Source organism: Sinocyclocheilus rhinocerous, unplaced genomic scaffold (genome assembly GCF_001515625.1).
Source record: "Sinocyclocheilus rhinocerous isolate Xijiao unplaced genomic scaffold, SAMN03320098_v1.1 scaffold1053, whole genome shotgun sequence".
Lineage (NCBI taxonomy): Eukaryota > Metazoa > Chordata > Actinopteri > Cypriniformes > Cyprinidae > Sinocyclocheilus > Sinocyclocheilus rhinocerous.
The window spans coordinates 619973-625972 of record NW_015638958.1 but is presented as its reverse complement, the minus strand read 5'-3'; the positions used below and the strand labels follow the sequence as shown (position 1 = coordinate 625972).

The 6000-nt window shown below is 38.0% G+C and overlaps 1 pseudogene; it reads left to right on the top strand.

Moving 5' to 3' along the window:
* Window positions 1-3236: 3236 nt before the first annotated feature.
* LOC107750336 (transcription factor COE1-like) overlaps window positions 3237-6000 on the top strand; it is a 137870-nt pseudogene continuing 135106 nt past the window's right edge.

The following is a 6000-nucleotide window of genomic DNA, read 5'->3' as shown; positions in this document are numbered from 1 at the left end:
TATATATTATGATTTCTGATGTCTAGTAGAGACTATGATCGCTTAGCCTGTTTCTAACAATGTTAGTTTTTCCATAACTGAGTCTTGTGCTTTTATGAATGACCACATAGCTGATTTGGTATTGTGATTTTCTAAGACACATTTTCTGTTGTGCTTTATTTATTTAAATTATGACCCATATAAAGTGCTTGTGCAAGCCGCCTAATCTCTGTTCTGAGAAAATACCAGTAATTTATGTTTAAACTCTTGAGGTCCTAATTTAATATCAGTCAATCATTTCACATTTAATGGATCTGTGATCCAAACGATTGCAGGAGACCATCTTTTGAAGGGAGTGAGATAAAAAAAAAAATGAAATAGATAATGAGAGATAAAGAATTTCTCTTGAGAAAGAACACCATCAAGAAAGTTATAAGTTATGGACTACAGCTTTAACTTTGTATAATTTTTTTTTTTTTTTTTTTTTTGGAAGTTGTAGCAAAATGATGGTCGGATGTGCCCAATTTGAAAGGATGGCCAAAGGTTCTCGAGCGAGTCCTACAGGTGTGGTGATTTAAGGAATTCTACGATATGTTGCCTCAGATATGTTGTCAGGTTTAACAGTGAGGTTATTTTGCTCGTCTCTTCTTTAAGGTCATTGACAGACTTGCAGGTCATTGTTGGAACACTAGATGGAGCTCTTTACCTTGCAAACAATAGCATGATCCTGATAATGTTCAGCTGTTCTATACTTGTTTTATTTACTGTTCGCATGTCATGAGTTCTGAGATACACTTTAATATCAGTCAATCATTTCACATTTAATGGATCTGTGATCCAAACGATTGCAGGAGACCATCTTTTGAAGGGAGTGAGATAAAAAAAAAAATGAAATAGATAATGAGAGATAAAGAATTTCTCTTGAGAAAGAACACCATCAAGAAAGTTATAAATGCTCAAACTAATTTCATGATTATTTGATATGATGAATTTCCTGACAAGAAACATTGCTTGCTTTTTATTTTTATTTATTTTAATGTTTTATTTTATTTATTGATGGCCACTAGGTGGAAACAACCGCTTGAATCTGACAGAAAGACTGATATATTAGAACTTCAATTAACTTTGAAACTGTGTGCAAAGACAAGATATGTTTTTCTCTCTCTAGTTTTTTAGGTCATCATCCTTCATGAGATAGATCAATTTCAGCTGTAATATATTCCGTTATTAGACCTAGCCTAATCCAAAATATCTTGATTTTTTTCCTAAATATGTCCGGGAGTATTTGATCCTCTGTGCGCTCCGAACTACAATGCAAGTACAACGCAAGTATATGAAAGTGTTTGTAGAAGTGTTATATTGGACCAATGAATATTATACTCCAATAGCAAGACACAGTCTTACAACCGGCCTGTGCTGTTAAAATAATTTACACGATGCTTTACAATGTGACGGCGTTCCTTTCCGCGGAATACAAAATATTATACGGCTAAAAGAGTAACATTTTTGCATGTGCTTGTCGCCATGGACATAGAGAACTGCCAAACAATGAAAGTAACTGACCAAATACGGCTTTATATCGTTTTAAACATCTAAGGCTTCCGAGACATCAGATGTCGCAGAAATATTATATCGCTGTCCGTGAGAGTTGCGAAAAGCGCATCATGAGAAATTTTAGTGAATCTTTACAGATGTTCTGATGGTCTTGTGTAACATAATGTGTTAGTTTGGAAGTTAACATGATGTTGCAGATACTGGGCTTTGGGAGTTGACCCTTCAGCCTCTTCTAAAACATAGAATAGAAAATATTTTAATAGGCATACCTAAATAGTCTTGTATGTTTTAGTTTCAGCATGTTTCACACCGTAACAAGTTTCTGATGACTGTGACCATTTACCGTCAACCTGTCAAATACAGAACAAAATAGAATATTTTATTAGTGGACTGGGTTCATGATCCATTTGTGTCCGTTCAGGGCAGACGGGGATCGTGTTGGACTTGTCTTTCAAAAACACCGGCTGCTTTTGTGCCGCTTCGAGTATTTTGCCTTTGAGTGTGAAGTGTATAAGCAAGATTTCGTTTTCAACCTGTATAAGCAAGAAGAATGATTAGTGAGGATGCTTTAGCAAAATAATTACAAACATAGGCCCACATAATTAATAATAATAATAATAAAATAATAATGTGTGAAATGAAGAATCTGAGGGAAAAACTTCTGATAAAAAACAGATGACTGCATTGTTGTTACGATAAGAGGACTATTTGCTTTAGTCACCTTTTTTAACTTTAAGATTCAATTGAGTTTTCTTTTTTTCTCTCCCTATCTCATGGGGTCGTTTTCCCGCTCTGAGCTCTGGAGGGCTATCTGTAATAAATATTTAATCAGGCGTCATTTGGTGGAATTCAAAATATTGCCAAAGAACACTAGAAATCCTTAATACAATGCGAGTGTGCACAATTCAGATTTCTTTGGGGGGTTATATTGTGTATGAGCAAAAACTCTAATTACTCGATACAATTGACTTACATGAGCTATATAATAATTGTTCTTAATATAATTTATCTGATGCATTTTATATTTGTATTGCACGCAGGCTGTTAATAAGAACTAATAATAATTAATATTATAATATTATTATCAGTTCATGCAGCTGCAAATCACCCCGTGGTTTGTCAAATTTGAATATTTATTCCAATTCATCAATTGAGTAGCCTATGTTAAACAGGCAACATATTCCAGTCACGAGGACAGCTTGATTCCTCGCGGTTTTACAAAAAAAAAAAAAAAGAGATGTTTGACAGTGTTATGGAATATTACTTCGCTTTGTCATCTGTGGAAACACCATTGAGTACCAGGGAACGTATAGTATAGTACTTACTGTAAAAGCTTTGGATTCGCGTTCAGTTAATGTTTAGAATTTCAAATCATACCGGCTGAACTTTTAGACAGATTTGACTTCTGGAAAACGATATGCTATACCTAGTCGATTATGCTTTAATCATGCTAGGCATATGAAATGCATCGTGAATGTTCCTGGGTATTAAGGGCATGTTTCAGGTTAAATCGGGAAAGCATGAGACCACTTCCACTGCCAGAGCGTTCAGTCCCTCTAACATCAGCTTTTGCGGCGAATTTTGAAAATGACGCAAGGGATGATCGCGACCAATCAGAGCTCAGAACGGAGATTGACATGTAAATGACTTTGCCTTTTAAGGGAAAGTCTCCGCCCTCGTCAAGTCCACGCTTGTCCCCCCCGAGAGCGCTGAAGCCGCGGAACCCGAGAGAAGGTGCGCTCCGCTGGGACAGAGGAGGCATAAAGAGACGGGGAGGGAGGGAATGAGATTTCTTGCTACCCAATCCATCTTTTCCCCAGGGACAGCAAGCCTTCCCTGGTCCATCCCTCCCTCTTGTTTGGTAATCATTTCATTTTACTCCTTTTTGAAGCAGTCGCCCGTTTTATCCCACTTTTCATTTCACAATCCCGTGCGCGTCTGTTCGCCTTCTTCTTCAGAGCAAGTTCGCGTTCTCCCCTCTTTCTCCCCGCGACGAGAAGGTCTGCTTGATCCCGGCTGATCGTTTCCTTTGAGATGCTCCACAGCTCTTGCCTTCTCTCCACCCTCTTTTAACTAGAGACCTGTTAATCTTGAGTGAACTGAACTTGGGTTTGGAATCTAAAAGAAAGAGGAACACCCAAAGGGATACGGCAGCGCGTCTTTGGATAAGGACCTCTTTCCCCTTGTTGCACTTTGGGGAAGATTTTTTCCCTTTCAGTTGGTTTTTGTTAATCCAGGTGGTGCAGGAGGATTATTCCACTCGAGCTGGTGTAGAGAGACATCCCCCAGAAGGCTATTTTCATGTTCTCCATCCAGGACGGTCTCCCACGGGGAGCCTTGACCATGAAAGAAGAGCCCCTTACGAGTGGCATGACGCCGGTGCGCTCTTGGATGCAGAGCGCGGGGATACTGGATGCCAACACAGCCGCGCAAAGGTAAACACCACCAACAAGCTCCAAGTTGTTTATATTCCAAGTAGCTGGGTGCGTGAAACGGAGCGTCCGATGCGCGTTAGAGGAAGCGCTTGGCCACAGTCAAAAGTGTTTCGAAATCAATTGTTTTGAATCTAGAAGTGCTCGTACAGGGACGTCGCACGTAACACGGTCGTTCTTAAATCAGTTTGTCAGCTGTTAGTTAGTTGTAGACGTGTTGAAATCTGATGGCGCATCGTTACGCGCTGAAGAAAAAGCCACTCGCGCCGCTCCAGAAAGGCGTACTCTGGCTACACTGCCTGTCACACATGAGAAAACGTTGTTCTACCTGATTTCTTTGTGGTTGAAAGAGAGCTGGAGATCTTTCAGTTTGTCTTGTGTAGGAATGTCCCGCTCATGCCATTTTGTTAACTCTGAAAATATCGATATTTAAAAATCGCACTCATCTAATGATGATTCACTTGCATCGCAGGGGACATGTCTAGTGAGAATCAATGACGAGCCTGAGTTTATAGTTTATGTTTGTAAATAAAATATGCAATAGCCTACATTGAGCGCCTTTGCAATTTCCTATAGGCCTAGGTGATTCAAATTCATCGTAAATGATTTATTCTGATTTATCTCATGTATGTGATGTTAAAGCATGCTCAAAGTGCAAAAGTGCAGTTTGTGAGGTTATTAGACAAAACTATTAGGCCTGTTTAAAAAATAGAGAAAAGTCAAACTTACGTACCACAGCGTGTCTTTCTATTTCACTAATAATGCATACAAAATAAACCATTTGCGCTTGAAACAAAGTTTTTGGACAGCGAGTTCCTCCGCATTTACTCTCCCCTGGTTCCTAGAATGATGTTGAAACACTGAGGAAATGTATACTGTTCTGTCTCACCCTTCAAAGAGAGACCTGGGATTTTGAGAAATACTTGTAGGTTAGACTCAAGTTGGCTTGCAGAAGTTTTACGCAGAGGGACAAAAATTAGTTTGAGCATTTAATTTCCCCAAAACACCTCAAAATTATTATTACATAGGCCGTGATATCATGTTATCATTGTTATGAAAATATAGAAGCAGAGAAAATGGGAGAGGAAAGAACAGGGAGCATCACACTACTTCTTTAAAAAGAATAGCATATTAATGGAATAATAAGTAAAGGACTTTTTTTATTTTTATTTTTTAGAAAATACACGTGTGTTTTAGGGCTAAAATTGAAAAAAAAAGGTCACTTAATAAACGCACAGAGAGAACGGGCGAGAACTTGGGGAATATTGGATTTGCTAATTTAGTGTCTTTGTTTTTGGGGATATTTGAGTTTGTGAGAAAACTTTGTGTTTTTATTTATTATATAAATTTAATTTGCTGCATCAAGCATTACCAGACGCGTGGTCTAAAATTAATTAATAAATAATTGCGATTTTATGTTTATATGTAGCATATATATTAATAGCCTACTAAAGTGAGCAAAAACACACTTAATGAGACGGGTTATTTTCTGCTAGTGTGTGAAAAAGGATGTATCCTGAAATCAAAACGTCTTCAGGACATAAGCTTGCAAGGCGTTTTTTAATGTTCAAATAATTTTACTCTTCATTAAAACATGTAATACAGAGAGAGATCTGCTGCGTTTACATGTTTTCGCGATTCCCTTAAATACGCTCGGAGATAAATCCCCTCGGTATATTAATATTGCATATTGTGTAGGCTGGATAAATGAGATGTTTTAAACTTACAGCGGAAGTCAGCTGCCATGTGCAAGTGGCCAAAATCACCTGCCCATCCGCAGCCTTTAGTTTCGCTAACATTGAAAAGTCGCGAGCACCTTGTAGATCACCAGTATTTGCAGACCAAACTGCTGATGTTTTATTCTGATATTAATTAGAGACAAAAATGCAAAGTCTTTGGGCATCTAATTACCCTAACATGAGATAAAAACTCACATCCTGAATTATTTATTTGGTGGAGAAAAAAGACGCGTTGCATATAAGTTGCATTGCATAGCATACAAAAAGTCCCTAACATATAAGCAATGTAACAAGAA